Source organism: Stegodyphus dumicola, chromosome 12, assembly GCF_044657685.1.
Source record: "Stegodyphus dumicola isolate Sdum_Otavi_A_Nest chromosome 12, ASM4465768v1".
In the NCBI taxonomy this organism is placed as follows: Eukaryota; Metazoa; Arthropoda; class Arachnida; order Araneae; family Eresidae; genus Stegodyphus; species Stegodyphus dumicola.
Genome location: NC_140779.1, coordinates 13,914,241 through 13,931,456, shown reverse-complemented (window position 1 = coordinate 13,931,456; position 17,216 = coordinate 13,914,241). Strand labels below are relative to the sequence as shown.

The 17,216-nt window shown below is 33.6% G+C and overlaps 1 protein-coding gene, 1 long non-coding RNA gene and 1 other non-coding gene across 5 annotated transcripts in view; 2 read left to right on the top strand and 1 right to left on the bottom strand.

Annotated features, from left to right (window-relative positions):
• The window catches only part of LOC118187859 (semaphorin-5B-like), a 317,610-nt gene that overhangs the window by 156,094 nt on the left and 144,300 nt on the right, over positions 1–17,216 (top strand). The gene's annotated exons all lie outside the window — the stretch shown is intronic.
• The window catches only part of LOC118190326 (uncharacterized), a 51,642-nt gene that overhangs the window by 23,300 nt on the left and 11,126 nt on the right, over positions 1–17,216 (bottom strand). The window lies entirely within an intron of this gene.
• TRNAR-CCU (transfer RNA arginine (anticodon CCU)) lies at positions 4,145–4,217 on the top strand. The gene has a single exon. It is a non-coding gene; the product is annotated as a tRNA-Arg (tRNA).

Genomic DNA, 17,216 nt, shown 5'->3' with positions numbered 1-17,216 from the left:
TCTTGGTGACCCGGACGTGATTTGAACACGCAATGATGTAGACAACAATTATTATTGGTCATAATAACTACAACTACTTCTACTAGATAATAACTACTACTTTCACTTCACGTATAGTTTCAGTTTAGTTTTCGAAGTGTTGTCATGCATGAAATCAGTAAGGAGTTAGTGAGGGCTACAAAAAATAATAAAAATATTATATATGGAAAAAAATGTATTCTTGCTTTTGCTTTTTGCCTTTTAAATTATTATAAAAGAACTTAGCAAGCAACTACAGTAGTATTCTTTGACTTTTCGAATTCAGAATTCAGCAAATGTGATTTATTTGTAATGGCATCGATTCACTACAACTGTAAAATATATTCTTTAAATGCATTCTTGATAAATTCAGAAGCGCCATTTTGAAAGTCTTCAAATGTTTGGCCGTAATTTAATAATCTAATTTTCAAACTTTTAGAATTTTGTATCTCATAAGAATAAAAAATATATGTACCATTATGCACCAATTTAGTGGAGAAAAAGATTCGCCATTTTCCTTCATTTAGATCTTTTGTGTGAAAACTATACCACCAAACATAATGTACCATTAGTGTTACGTTCTATCAATATTAAATATGCCCTTATTCTCCTGTAAAGTAAAATATGCATAGCAAGGGCACATTCGACAAGAAATTCTTTCTACTAATATTAACTTTATGTTTAGGATGAGATATATTTCAGGTGACGAAACGAAATTTGCGTGAAGCTGTTTTAAAACGCAGGAGAGTTACCGGAAGAGTTATTTTCTTCATTTTCTTTCAGTAAATTGTAAAATTATAGTGTAAAATGAATATCATGCTCTGGTATTGTGAATTTAGTCGTACAGTATCTCACAAAAGTGATGGGACACTTGTGCTTTACAAAAGGAAACTGTAGTAAAATAAATTACAAAAACATGTAAAAATTTTTTGTGAGTGTGTTTCATACTTAAATTTAGTAACAATTATTACATAACATACATTTTCTCAAAATATTAAAATATTAATTTAATAAAAATACAATTGTTTAGAATGGAGCAAAAAATGGCTCACATAAGTGATGGGACACCATTAGATACTACTACGTACTACAATAAAAATATTTTTGGGGGTTTTTATTTTTACTCAAAAGCAATTGGCAATAATTTATAAAATCATCTGCAGTATTTCTCTCTAGCTTGTTTTGGAATTTTTGCGTTTTTTAGCTCTGTGCAGCCATGAATGCTAAACGAAAAGAAACTTTGCCTGAAGTTCGAAAATAAGTTATTAATTTGTATATTGAACGTGGAAAATCTATAAGAAAAACTGCTGAAACAGTTAACTTGAGTCATTCAACAGTTTTCGATATCAGTAAACGATATAAAAAGAATCATAGGATTCAGGATAAAAGAAGACCTGGCCGACCATCAAAACTATCCAATGGAATAAAGCGAATTATCGTTCGAAATATTAAAAAAAAAAAAAAAAATCCAAGATTGAGTGCTCCTACGGTTGCTGCTGCTTTACAAGCATTATAAGGAGTAATTGTTAATCCTGAGACTACTAGAAGAGTAATTCGATCTGCTGGATATCACGGTAGAGCAACCAGGAAAAATTCTTCTTAAGTCAAAAGAATAGAAAACTCACACTGGTTTTCGCAAAATCCAACATAAATAAGAATTCTGATTACTGGAATGAAGTTATATTTGGTGATGAGAGTAAATTTAATATATTTAGTTCTGACGGTAGAATCTTGGTGTGGAGAAAATCCAGGGAAGAATTTCGCAAACAGAATTTGGTGCCAACAGTAAAACATGGTGGAGGAGGAGTTATGGTATGGGGGTGTATGTGGTCCGCTGGAGTTGGCAATCTTGTTTTTATTGACAGTGTAATGGATCAGTACAAGTATATTGACATTTTAAATCAAAATTTGAAATCTTCAGCACAAAAATTGAACCTTCATAACGATTTTGAATTCTACCAGGACAATGACCGCAAGAACACTGCTTTGAACGTTAGACTTTGATTGCTGTATAACTGTCCTGAAATAATAAAAACATCACCACAATCTCCAGACTTAAATCCCATAGAGAATATTTGGCAAGAATTGGAATCAAGAATTCGCAAACACACCCTTCATAAGAACAATTAAAATCGGTGCTTCGAGAAGAATGGGATAAAATCGCTCCAGAAATCAAAAAAAAAAAAAAAAAAAAAAAATTAGTCGAATCCATCCCAAGAAGATTAAATCATGTTTTAAAAGTAAAAGGAAATCCAACAAAATATTAAAACCTTTTAAAAAGTAAAATTTTTGGATAAATATTTGATGGAAAAGGAAGTGTCCCATCACTTATGTGAGCCATTTTTTGCTCCATTCTAAACAATTGTATTTTTATTAAATTAATATTTTAATATTTTGAGAAAATGTATGTTATGTAATAATTGTTACTAAATTTAAGTATGAAACACACCCACAAATCATTTTTACACGTTTTTTAAATTTATTTTACTACAGTTTCCTTTTGTAAAACACAAGTGTCCCATCACTTTTGTGAGACACTGTAGTCACGTTCTTTAAAGAAGTTTTAGTTAGACATCTCAATGAAATTGAAGGTTCTTTTTAATTGTTTCTACTAATGGGCTGAATAGTTATGATTACGGAATACCAGGTTATTTAATAAGTTCGCGGAACGGAAATGAAGAAACCAATTATTATTTGTAAAAATGACTTTATTTTTCAACGTAGTTTCCCTCAACTTCAATACACTTATTCCAACGGTCTTCTAATTTATGGATCCCTTGAATGTAGTGGTTTTACGGCAGCTCTGCAAAATATCCCTCCACGGCAGCTATTACCTCTTCGTTTGAAGAAAATCGTTTTCTACGGCGATATTGTTTGAGGTGTGGGAAAAGCCAGAAGTCGGAGGGAGCTAAATCTGGCGAATAGGCTGGATGTTGCAACAATTCATACTTCAATTCAGTTATTTTAGCAATGGTTTTTTGAGCTGTGTGCTCAGGTGCGTTATCTTGGTGGAAAATATTTTTACATTCCCCCCTTTCTTTTTAATATTTTGTCTATATTTAGGTCCACAGTGCAGTTTAGTTGCATAATAATAAAATTAATTGTAATTTCTTGCATAAAAAATAATAAAAAATTTCAAGGAACATGCATGAGCGAATATGTGTTTGAATTGATGATCAACTGGCAGAAATCGAATTTATCGTAAGGACTTTAATATACTCTCAGGAATAATGTAAAATATCTGTTAGATGACCTATCCTACGCATTTAATATATTTCTTAAGCATCATTAACTTGTAACATATAAAGCGTGTCGCCAGAGGAGCTGATTCTGAAAGGCCTCCAGGAGTATGAAAGTCTTAGGAAACGCTCGCAGCCTTGGGAGATACCCGCGAACGGGGTGACATGACTTCATGGGCGTTTTCGTGGTTTTGCCCATGTGTGATATGTATACGATCTAGTTTTTCTTAAAAATTCCTCCACAAAAGTAGCCCTCGCCTTCGGCAAATAGCCCTCGAGTGCTTTACCACAATGGAATAAACCAAACCTTAGGTAATGACATAGTCACTCGAGTTACTAACTAAACGAATTGTTGCTCAAACCAGTTCATTTTAAAGTTCATTTGTGCACTCAAGAAAATTCCTCTCTAAAGTGTCTAGCCCACCAGCGGCCGAGTGGTAAAGCCGCTGAACACTGGTAGTTCAGTCCGAGGTTCGAATCTCGCGAATCTGCTGGCTACATGGGCGTTTTCGTGGTTTTCCCCATGTGTAACGTGTATACCAGCCAGTTTCTCTTTGAAAGTCCTCCACAAAAGGCATCCATCCCATTAGGCAATTAGCCCTCGAGTGCGTTACCATAATGGAATAAGCAAAACCTTAGGTTATAAGGTATTTCTCCCGCCTTCTTAGCATGCCTTCGCGGTGTAGTGGTCAGCACGCTCGATACGTATTCGAGAGGTCCTTCCTCATTTTTCATCTCTCCGGCTTCGAAATAACCTAATGTGTTTACAGTGGCGCCCGAACTAAAAAGGGTGATGGATGATGATTCTCCACCACCAGGATTTGACAATTAAAATTCCCTAAACCCCAGTCGCCCTTTAAAAAGGGGAGTATATAAGGTATTTCTCTGCCTTTGTGGTGTAGTGGTCAGCACGCTCGACGCCTATTCGAGAGGTACGTGGTTCGAGTCCCGGCGAAGGCATTGCTCATTTTTCATCTCTCCTGCCTTCAAAAAATACCTAATGTCTCCACAAGGTAATGAAATATTCAATCCAGTGATTAACTACACGAATTGTTTCTCAAACCTGTTCCTTTTATAGTTCATATGTGCATTCAAGAAAAATTCATGTCTAAGGTGTCTAGCCCACGAGCGGTATAGCCATTGAACACTGGTCGTTCGGTCCGAAGTTCGAATTCCACGAACGGGCTGGCCGTTTTCGTGGTTATCCTCATGTGTAACGTGTATACGAGCCAGTTTCTCTCAGAAAGCCCCTCCACGGAGGTATTCCTTCCCTTAGCCAAATAGCCCTCGAGTGCTTTGCCGTACTAAAATAAACCAAACTCACTTAGACTTGACCGAGCTATTGAGCTTTATACCGAGCTATTGCGAAGAGCAATGTTGCCGGTTCCATAATTAAAGCCCAAGGGCACTTGACATAAAGAAAATCCGGACGTGGAGAACATCTCAGATGAGAAAACGGAGAAAAGGGGAAGAAGAGAAGTACCAAAAGGAGCAAGACAATCCAATCGGACAAGTCAAACCAAACTCAGCCGAACCAAGGTGTCTAAATTATAGAAAGCGTTAAAGAATTAGTGGTAAATATAAAAAAAAAAAAAAAAAAAAAAAAAAGCGAATAATGTTTCAGTACTTGACATGTAAGTGATTAACTGCTGAGCTAAAAAAAAGCACGAGTAGATATTTATAATTTTGTAGCAGTGCTTAGCTGCTGGGAACTGCACCATTTTTTTTGCTCTTTCACATATCAGTTTTTTATAGTAGAGAGGTAAAAAGATCTCGGTCGTGAGGTCAGGGTAATCATAGAACTCTAGCGGGAAATGAGCCACAAGAAATGTGTCTCTAGCGACTGCTAAAATGAAAACGTTTGTTAATTAAAAGCGAGGCGAAATCGGAGCTTTTTCGTTTTCGCCCGAAACCCAATATATCTTGGTTTTTCAATTTTACCCTTATCTCTGTGCAGTGTTAAATTGATTCCCCTCCTCCGCAAAACCTGTAGGAAATATAAAAATTTATTGGTTAATAGCTATTTAGAAAAAGAATAAATTTAAAATTGCTTAGATTATTTGGGTTGTATCAAAATACAATAAATATAAATATGGTAATATGATAAAAATATATCTATAAAATATATCTATAAATATGATAAAAATATATCTATAAATATGATAAAAATATATCTAGGGTTGTCTACCTAAGGAGAAGGATGCCTTCTTGAGTAAAAGTGGTGGTGTTGGTGTATTTAATTATGGCAAAGCACACTAGGGCTATCTGCCAAAGAGGAGGGATGCCTTTCGTGGAGGACTTTCTAAGGGAAACTGGCTCGTATACACGTTACACATGGGGAAAACCACGAAAACACCCATGCAGCCAGCCCGTTCGCGGGATTCGAACCTCGGACCGAACTACCATTGTTCAGCGACTTTACCGCTCGGCCGCTGGTGGGCTTTTCTCGAGTAAAAGAAAGTGGCTCATATGTATGTTACACATATCGGAAAAGCCATGAAAAAACCCATGCAGCCAGCTCGTCTAGACTTGAACCTGGATCGAACTACCAGTGGATAGCGGTCTTATAGCTTGACCACTGGTGAACCTGAATATATATAAAAGAATTATCTGTCAATAAATTCGTTAAAGCTTTATTTGGAATTGTATTTAGACTTATGTACGAAAAAACAGAACGATATTATTAGCTTTGTAGAGACATTAGGATTTTTTGGAAGCCAAAGAGATGAAAAATTAGCAACCGCCTTCGCCGGGAATCGAACCACGGACCTCTGGAATACCGGCCCAGTGTGCAGAACCACTACACCACGATGGCTCGCTAGGGAAGTGGGAGAAATACCCTATAGCTTTACTCCAAAATCTGCAAACGTTGTTTTCAGAAAAATGCATGTAAAAGTTCCATGGAATTTTAGCTCGAAGATCGTTATCCCAGAACGGTTATTAACTTCGCTTTGGCATTTTGCGTCGAAAACTTCAAATGTCCGTCTCACTTTTGAAATTATCGCCACCAAGTATTGTATAGTAAATGTATAGTGTCTGTGTGGCATGGGGGCATTTTAAATATGCGGCGAGCCAAAAGTTCTCTCAAGAGGTTGAAGGTAGGGAAAGACGGGTGGGAGACCCTCGGACCCATCGCCCCCCCGGGTTTTTCTCCATCATAATTGGGGGCGAAACTCACCTATGACTCAGTCTTGACTGTCATCTATGGTGCTCAAGACTTTTGACAATGTGGGTGTGTGTGTATTTAATTACGGCAAAGCACACTACGGCTATCTGCCTAAGAGGAGGGATGCCTTCGTGGAGGACTTTCTAAGGGAAACTGGCTCGTATACACGTTAGACATGGAGAAAACCACGAAAACACCCATGCAGCCAGCCCGTTTGCGGGATTCGAACCTCGGACCGAACTACCAGTGTTCAGCGACTTTACCGCTCGGCCGCTGGTGGGCCTTTTGACAATGGCTAACGCAATCTTGCAATCCTTGCCACAATGATGGGCTTATTCTGAGTTTGCTATCAGACAAATGAGATAAGGTCACAACATAACAACAATAGCGGCGCTCTAACGCAGCACAACAAATTTGATGTAAATACAACATTGCATCTTTATACAGAACTGAGAAAACTATTATTTACCCGTACCTCACTGAATTTTGCACATAATAATACTGAAAGTTTTTTCATGCAAAACACTTTTTTTTTAGTCCAAAGCAGCAATTTGCCCAGAAGGACAATTAATTTCCTTTTGGCATTTCGCGTTGATTCACTACAAGCGCTGTTTCACATTTCAAATTGTTGCCAGCAAATATTATCGCCCTGTGTTATACTTAAAGGAATTCAATAATGAAGAATCTGCATAAATGTATGTGTGTATGTTTCTCGCATTGGGATAAAACGACGTTGGATTTCATATTTTATAACAACTTAACAACGAATTTCTGATTAATAAACTGAAGGATTCAAAGCGAACAATGGCAACGATGTACAGAAAAACATTTTTATCTCCAGCGCGCGAAACGTGTCAGAAATTCTAAAGATATGCTCATTTAAAAATAATTTTACGGTATTTGTTCTTGAACAGAATTTAATGGTTTAAGTGCGAAGAACATGATATTTAATGAATAAAAGTAGCACACAAAATGTTTAAAAAAAAGCCCTTTTAAACCTAATTTAAAATCTGAAACTTTCAGAATTTTTGTTTTTAATTAATCGTCATTTGTATTACACTTTTCATGGAATATATACCACTGTCTTTTAAAGCACGGGATAAAATCTTCGGAATATGTAACATTATATGAGGGCGCATTTAAGTGAAAAGAATGGCTCATGATTAATGATCTGGGCATCTTGCCGAAAATATCTCAAGACATGAAATTTTATTCAGAATATTTTATGACGTATCAAATTGGATAGTTTTTTACTTTCTTGTACGAAGTAAAAAGGAAGTATTGTAATCGCGAAAAGTTTCAGGCAGCATATTTCAACGAAAATATCCATTTTGACCGCAATCGAATGCAATTTAACGATGTTTTTGCGTGATATCTGTACGTAAGGAGAGAATAAAATACTCTTTTCCTTCAAAAAAATTATAAAACTGCTTTAAAATTAATTCTGAAGAAAATTTTTCGTGGCGTCTGTACGAGCGTATGTACGTATGAACGTATGTGCGTACGTACATACGTATCTCGCATAAGTCAAAAACGAGTAGCCTCAGAACGTTGAAATTTTGTACATAGGACTGCTATAATAGATGTGCACCTCGTATTTTGGTTGCAATCGGCAGCACCAAACGTATGTAAATATATTTATATATATATCCACTCTGTTACCCGGCTCAGTGATCTCAGTTTCTTTACTCGTATATGTTTGTAAATGGTACATTTTTTGCTTTAAAAATGATTGAGTTATGTTGTTTTTATCTTCCGGTTAAGGTTTTTATGCCTTTAGTAAATCTGTCTGCAATATTTTTAGAATTATCATCAATTTTAAAGTTGTTTAATTGCCAGTAAGCCTTTATTTAATGGCGGCCATTGATGTTTACATTTGAAACAGACTAGTGGATTTGTTGCCAATCTAGAGAAACTTAGCTTCCCAACAACAAAGATAACGCCTTCATTTATTATTTAAATCATGCTTAATCTTTTCTGGAATTTTTTCGAGGAAAAAAGCGTTTAAGATTTACTTCGTAATTTTTAATACAGATATTTTGAGTTTTGATGTATTTTTGCCTTCTCGCGAAGTGAAAACTGAATTAATTGAATGAGAAATACTCAATCGTCTGTGAAAAACTGCTACTTTTCTGTTTTGTTTGCTTAATTTCTTTTATACATCATTCTAGCTTTATTATAGTATTTGAATAGAACATGTGGCAACGATTAGATAATTCTATTCTTTAAATGATATAAATTTTGTGCTCTATGAGTTATAATATATATGAAAATATAATACTGTTAAGGGAATCTAGCGCCAGAGTGTCGCTATGGTAAACAAATACTAAAGTGAATTTTAAAAAATGCATTTATTCTATTGTGGTTTATGCGCTGTCGGCGAAGTAGATTTAATTCAATCCAATAAGTTTAAATGAAATGCAAGAAGAAAATGCGTATAACATTCCGTACAAGGAAGTCGTGGTGTACACATCAGATTTTGTGTTTTCATTGTTGTTTATGTTTAATTGTTAGCCGCTTGGGTGGATATAACATGAAATAGCTATTATATAAAAAAAAAAAGAATATATATATAATGATATTAATCCAGTGCAGCTAGTATGTTTTCACGGATCTTAATCCAGTCAGCTAGTATAACTATTAATAGTAACAGCTTACAGTAACTATTAATAATAGAGATGAAGAACTGAGATTATTGCTTTTAAATCGTTAGTTTGTTAATCGATTAGGCAAATTAAATATTTTACGTTTTGCCGAAAGATTGCACATTGGCCCATGATAGATAAGAATATATTATTTCGGGTAATGGCAATGCATTTCTTTTAAATCGCTGAGTTTGTCAGTTAAACATGAACGATAAATATTTTACGCTTTGGCTGAGTGGCAACACATTTCTTTTAAATCGCTTAGTTTTCTATTTATATTTGAAAGATAAATTTTCTTAAGTTATCCAACTACCTTCTAATCTTCAATTTTGATAAAATTTTGCAAAAAAGAAAAAAATTTTTATTACTTTATTTTGAAAGTTATACATTAAGCTTCCGAGAACTACTTTTATTTTATCTCTCCGGTCGATTTGAGCAGAATTATAGCTATTCTTATTCTACGTCATGAACCGGACTTTTCTGTTTAAGAACGAGATTAGTTTTGCAATTTAATTTTCATACTTGGCAATATTTTCTTTTCCTTTTATTTGTGTTTGTATTACAACTTAGTTTTTTAAAAACTTTATTTTTTTTAACTTTTTTGTTACAAAAAAACTTTAACTAACAATACTAATTTTATGAAACTTTCCACAAATATTCTGTGAAATAATGTCAATTAAAGGGACTAAAATGTTAGCTTTATGTACGTATATAAAATGTTTTTCAGATATAATTCTGTAAAATGAAAAGCTAAATCTGTCAATGAAATTGTCAAATGAAAAAATTGTTAATGCATGTACTCAAACAAAGTATAGTTAATAATAGGCATTTATCTTTATCTCTCATATTGTAACTCCATTTAATTTCTTACACCTTAATAGACGTAAGTGACAAATATAAAAGTAAAATAATGAAAACCAATGAAAAGAAATCTGAAAGCTTTCAGATTTTATATTACGCCGAAAGGAACTTTTTTTCATTTACACATATGTACACGTTTTGAGGTTTTGAGAGCATCTGGGCTTAACACCCCTTCGGGTTTAAAAAAAAAAAAAAAAAAAAAAAATCATTTCCACAGCAATATCATATAATAGTTATAAAAAGCATACCTTTAGAATTTCCAATAGACAGTCTCGCGCACTGGAGATAAAAAATGTGTGTGTATGTGGTTTTTTTTTTTTTTTTTTTTTTTTTTTCCTTACCCGTGCAGTGTTGCCACTGCTCCCTTTCAAATCGTTGAGTTTGTTAATAAAAAAATTCTTTAATATTTATCAAAATAGATAATAAAAAAAATTCCAAATTCGCACTTCCAGGGGTCCATATTCGGGTGGAGGACTGCGTTATTCAAAGATTGATGGCTTTAGCATCGCTGTTTTATCGCAATGCGAGAAACATAAATACATTCATTCATGCAGATTCTTTATTATTTAATTTCTTTAAATATAATACAGGGCGATATTATTTGGTGGCAACGATTTGAAAAGTGATTCAGCGCTTTTACTGATTCGACACAAAATAGCGTTTCATGGCTAAATAGGGCTTGCTTGTTTCGGTTGACAGGTATTTTTATGGAACATTTCTAGTAATCTTGAAATTTAACATATTTTTAGCCCAAAATGTAAGAAAAACCAAAAATTATGCTTTGATAATATGTTTTTCATCATCATATCTATTATTTTTAGTTGTATTCTGTTACATGATACCAATAATATAATTATTTATACTATTTTCCAAAAATTGGATGTCGAATGTCGTTAAGCTGAGTGGCAACACATTGCTTTTCAGACGCTGAGTTTGTTAATCAAAATTTCATTAAGTTCGCGCAAAATATAATGTAAACTAAAAACAAATTTGAAAATCAAAATTCGAGCTTCGAGGTCTACATGTTTCAACTTGGACGTCTGTGTGTGCTCAAAATTTGGTAGATTAAGATTTCCCAGTTTTTTCCAGAATGTGAGGAGCAAACACATCTACAGAAATAGATTCTTCATTATTTAATTACTCAGGTAATTATTTCTGTCACTGTATTATACTACTCTATTTACTTCCTTCTACGCAGTAAAGGAGGTATTGTAATCACGAAAAATTCCGGGTATCCTATTTCAACAAAAATATCCATTTCGACGGCTATAGAGTACAATTTAACGATGTTTCTGCGTGACATCTGTACGCAAGGACAGAATAAAGGACTCTTTTCCCCCAAACTAATTATAAAACTGATTTAAAATGGCTTCAGAAGAGTTCCCCCCCCAGGTGATTGTACGTAAGTGAGTATGAATGTATGTATCTCGCGTAACTCAAAAACGAGTAGCCTCAGAACGTTGAAATTTTGTATATAGGACAGCTATAGGATGTAGTTGTGCATCTCCCCTTTTGGTGGGAATCGGCCGCACCAAAAGTAAATAAATGCATATATATATGTAAATATCCACTCGGCTTCGCGAGTTCAATTTTTTTTTTTTATTCTTATATGTTGTTAATTTGCTTATTTTTTGCTTTAAAAATGATCGAATTATGTTGTTCTTATCTTCCAGTTAAGGTTTTTATGCCTCTTGTTAATCTTCGTGCAATAGTTGTAGAATTATCAACAATTTAAAAGTTGGCTAAGCCTAATTTTTCTTACTATAGCAGCCATGTTTGTTTACATTTGGGAAAAATTTGTCTTCTTGTCTGCTGGCCGAATTGCTTGTTTCTGCTCAGAAACTCTAATCTTGATTGTAAAAATTGTTTTTTAAATTGTTTTAACTGTATTTGGTGTTTTATGTTTTTCTATATCTTTCAATTTTTAATGGAGATATTTTGAATTTTGTGTATTTTTGCCTTGCCACGAATTGTGAAGTGAATTAATTGAATAAAAAATGTATCTCTAATGAAATTGGAGGAAATATGTGTTTCCTATTAGGTGCAAATATTGTCTCCAGTCTCTGTCGGACAGAGCAGAATGATTACGAGTAGCGCATGCGCATTAAGTAAACGGCACTGAATCGTCTGTTAAAAAAAAGTTTCTTTATTTGTCTTATTTATTTTATACATCGTTTTAGATTTATTATAGTATTTGAATAGAACATGTGGCAATGATTAAATAATTCTTCAGATGATATCATTTTTGTGCATTCTGAGTTATAAAATGAATGAGCTGTAACACTGTTAAGTGAACCTTGCACCAGAGTGTCGCTATGGTAAATAAATATTGTGAATTTTAAAGAGTGCATTTATTCTATTGTGGTTTATGCGCTATCGACGAAGTAGATTTAATTCAATTCAATATGTTTAAATAAAGTGTAGGAAAAAATGCGTGTAATTTAATATTCCGTACAAGGAAGTCATGTGGTGTTACAGATCAGATTTTTTAATCATCGGTTTAATAAATAATACTGTTAATTCTCTCTGCCAAAAAATTTTTCTTGATTTCTCCATGAAGATATTTTCTTAAGAAAATGTCTAATGTTTATGGAACAGTATCTATGCATATACACTCTTCCTCCACTTTCCATTTACATTTCAACACTTCAACGCTTTTATCGAAAAAAACGATCAAGTGCGATCATCGCGTTTGATGTTTTGGGATAAGTGTTTGTCACTTTTTGGTCACTCTGAAAGAAGTGCGTTGCCATGAAATTTTATTTATCGCTGTTAGCACATTATTCAAATTACAGCCTTTATGATGAAATCTGTTTTCCTGTTATGCATTTTCTGAAAGAAAAAAAAAAAAAAAAAAACAATATTAAATTCCACATCCAAATTCTTATAAACATCACTTTATATCTGATGGTGACGTGAGATTCCCACATACTTTCGGCTTTTGATTGCCGGTTTTTCAAGTCCAGTAAAATACAAACTTGAAAATGCGTGGGACGTCTGTGACCAAACCTTTCAATCTGCTAAGCTAAGATTTGAAATTTCAATTGAAATTTTCAAAGTCATTGTCTGTTTCTTTTTGTGATGATATAATATTTCTTTAGTAAACGAGTCTAATGCATCAGAGCTATAAAAGTTTTCAGCAATATGAATTATTCTAATACGTATACTGCTATAGTGCTTATAAAATTTTTGTAATTTTGCTGCTGTTGAATTTTATACGTAAGTGCGAAGAAAATGATGCTTAATGAAGCTAAAAAGACAAAATAAAATAAATAAATAAAAACTTTTTGTGTGTTACCTTTATTTATTAAGTATCATGTTCTTCGCATTTAAACCACAAAATTCAATTTAACAGCGGTGTAACAAAATAATTTAAAAAGAGCATATCTTTAGCATTTCCGTTACAGTCTCGCGCGCTGGAGCTAAAAATGTCCCCCCCTTTCGTACAGTGCTGCCATTGCTCATTTTGAAATCTTGAGTTTTTTAATCACTCATAAATGCTTTACAAAATATGAAATAGATAATAAAACATATTCCAAATTTTGGCTTCCAGATGCCCATGTTCGAGTGGAGAATTTCGTTATTTAAAATTGCATGGCTCTAGAAGTAACGTGGTTTTATCAAAATACGATAAACATACAGATTTTATGCTGATTCTTCATTATTTAATTTCTTTAAATATAATACGAGGCGACAATATTTGGTGGCAGCAATTTGAAAATTGAAACGTCACAAAATGCCAAAGCGAAACTGATAGCCCTTCTGGGCTAACACACTTTGGCCTAAAAAGGAATGTGTAGTCTTTCGCAGAGTTAAAGCTGCGAGCTGAAATAACTAAGTTTTTTTTAAATAGAATTTAAGTTTTCATATAAAAAGAAAATTCACCGAATTTCTTTCGAATTACATTAACCTATCTTGGATATTTTTAATGAAAATTTGAATTAATCGATTTGTAGAATTAATCACACTAAATTAAAAATCACATAAAACAAAATATTGTAAATTGAAAAATAAAAAGAAATTAACTGTGTAATTTAATAAAAAAATCGGGGGAGGGAATAGAAATAAAAACTAGATGGAATAGTAATCAATAATTATATTTCTGTAGTTCTGAATTTTTGTCAACGAAATCTTCATTAAATAAAATTTTCAACTTTGCAATAAATTTGGCAAATTTGTCTTTAATTAAAAATACCACAATTTATTAGAAACTAGCAGCTACGCTGCCAACCTTCGTCTGGCTTTTAAATGTACCGGAAAAATTCCTGAAAGGAATACGTAACGTTAAATTTAAAAACTGCGCAGAATAAAAATTTTTAAAAAATTTATTACATATAACAAAATTACAATGAAATAAGCAATATCCCTTAATACAAGTATTAATTATCCTAATAAATAAATTAACTAACTTCCCGCTGCCTTTTCTCAACAAACGTCCAGTATCCAAGAGAAACATTAAATTTAAACACTGCACAGAATTATCTCCCTTATTTTTCCGAGTGGCAACAGTGCTGATTTTCAACAGTCAGCAGTCCAGTACACAACAATTGAATAAAAAGCAGTTGCCCAAAACCACATTTCTAAAGGAATGAAACTATTCAGAATGATGCGATAAAATAGAAAAGATATTATAGTTTTAAAAAAAATGTTATTCGAATTTTGAAAAATTCGCTTCGAGGTGCACTGGCTCTTATCTAAAAGCACCTATATACCCTATATACCAAATTCCGTAGCCCTAGGTCTGTTAGCTTACGCGCAGCGCGAACGAAAGACACACAGACTCTTTCTTTTATTAGAGATTTTTAAAAAAATTTATTTTTTCTTTTATATACTATATATATATGAAATGATTTAAATGTTAAAAGCGGAGATACTTGCTACTTGCAATCACAACCAGTTCAGCTATTCCTTTATTGTTACACATAACACCAGCGGCCGAGCGGTAAAGTCGCTGAACACTGGTAGTTCGGTCTGAGGTTCGAATCCCGCGAACGGGCTGGCTGAATGGGAGTTTTCGTGGTTTTCCCCATGTGTAACGTGTATACGAGCCAGTTTCTATTAGAAAGTCCTCCACGAAGGCATCCCTCCCCTTAGGCAGATAGCCCTCGTGTGCTTTGCCATAATTAAATACACCACACCACCTTTATTGTGGACGTATGCAGCCACAGATAAATTGGCGCTAAGCGCGCGTTATTTAGTACATGTTCATATCTGTAATATTTGAAAAAAGAAAGTGTGCCTGCGGGCAGTAAGTTTACGCGAGAGGAACGAAAAAAAGAATGCGACATATCGAAAATATAAATCGTGGTATTTTGAATTTAATAATGTGGAATATAAATATTGAGTCGTATATATTTTTTTAAATAAACAAGTTCTTTTCTTAAATTTCTGCTATCAAGGGTCTGAATGATTATTATGATTCTTCAAGAAAGGCTTTTTTTTTTTTTTTTTTTTTTTTTCTTTCACACGAAGCTCTGCAAATGAAAAATAAATAAATAACATAGATATTGCTTATTTCTATACCTTACAACAAATTTTAAAAAATACAACATTATAATATTCATAATCTGTCTTTGAAGTAAATACTGTTAAGAATTTTGTTACATGCGTACATAATTTTAGTAAAATTGTAGTGGTTTTTTTTATGATGTAACATGAAAATCTAAAGAAGCAAGTTTTGCCAGAAGAGTAAGAATACAGAGCATTGAGTAAATGGTTATCTCGCCAAATTGGCGAGATATCGCCAAGCTGGCGATAGTTCGCCGACTGATTTTTATCGACAAAAGTCACCAAACTTTAGAACCATTTGGTGACATTTTAATCCGATCCCTGTCTAAATGTAATGGGTATAGTAACTGAATAACTGTAATTGACGTTAAATGTAGCTGTAACCGTGGCCTCATATACCGTCCAGTAATGTGGACAATTCCGCGGCAGCCGGGTAAACTTCAAAGATCGGGAAGAAGAGCATCAGTTTCTCACTAGCTGTTAGTTTAGAGCTAAATTTGGAGTACTGAGATATCCGTGAGAGAGCTTCGCCTTTTAGAAGTCCTTTGCATTGTGTTGTGTTTAACGTTCTTAGTAGTTTGAAGTGTCATTATTGAGAGTACTTTAAGATACTATGAAGAGGTGTACGAGTATTTTTGTGGAAAGTTCTTGAATTGTAAAGTATTTATTTTTGTGAAATAAATGTTATCAAGTTGTCATCGGCACTCATTTTTTTTTTGAGTGGCAACAGTCTCGCGCGAGATAAAAACGCTTTATTTCGAAAAGTGTTGCCACCGCTGCCTTTCAAATCCTTGTTAATAAAAAATTTGCAGGTTTTACAAAATATGAAACAAATAGCATTCTCAAACATTAAACGTATTTTTATTATATGAGGTCATATTCTGATGTTGAAGAAAGCACGCGATTGCATGTGACGTCACTTTGTCGAAAATTTTTCTTTAATTTTAAATTAACTAGCTGCTGTTGGCAACTTTTTTGTTTCAGGTTAGGATAATTGACACGATATAGTGTTGCCACGTTAATTCTTTTATTGATATCCAGAAAAAGTTGTTATATTATTACGTTAAATTTAAATCATGACGTCATACCAGAAGTTCGTAAGTTTTTGTTTCCTGGTTTGGCAACAAAAACGTTATTTACGAACTGGCTGTTGCTTGGAAAGAGTGAACTGATTTCATTCATATTGGAATGTTTTTATATATTTTATTTTCAAGTGCACATAGAACTTATAAATTATGCTTTGGCCGCAGCCCGCCAGTTTGCTTTAAAATTAAGTAATCCACGGATTTGAAATTACGTTGTCTTCTTTTAAACTGTGAAAAATATATATTTATGAAATGAAATATAGGGAAAAGTATTTTGGCAAATCGAGTGCTAGATTACGTATTAGTAGGCAACATACGCTGCAGCACATCTCTTTCAGTATCGATGTGTCTCATATATATATATGTGTGTGTGTGTGTGTGTGTGATGTATCAGCTTTAGACTCCTTGTGATATATCAGTTTTAGTCGTAGCTTAAATAATCAGACGATAAGTTTAAAAAACAGGATCCATATGTTATTATTCAGAAGAAATAGCAGTTACAAAAATCAGATATTCGGAGTAAATAAAAAGAATTACTAATAACCTTTTGTATGAAGTTTACTGCATCGTGACATTTAAGAAAAAGCCCCGAAATTCCTTTTGCGAGTTCTTTTATAGCCTCTGGAAAGGCGGAGCTTCCGAGAAATGACGTCAGCTTCGTCAGCCAATCCAGTTCGCTTTAAAATACTTCCAG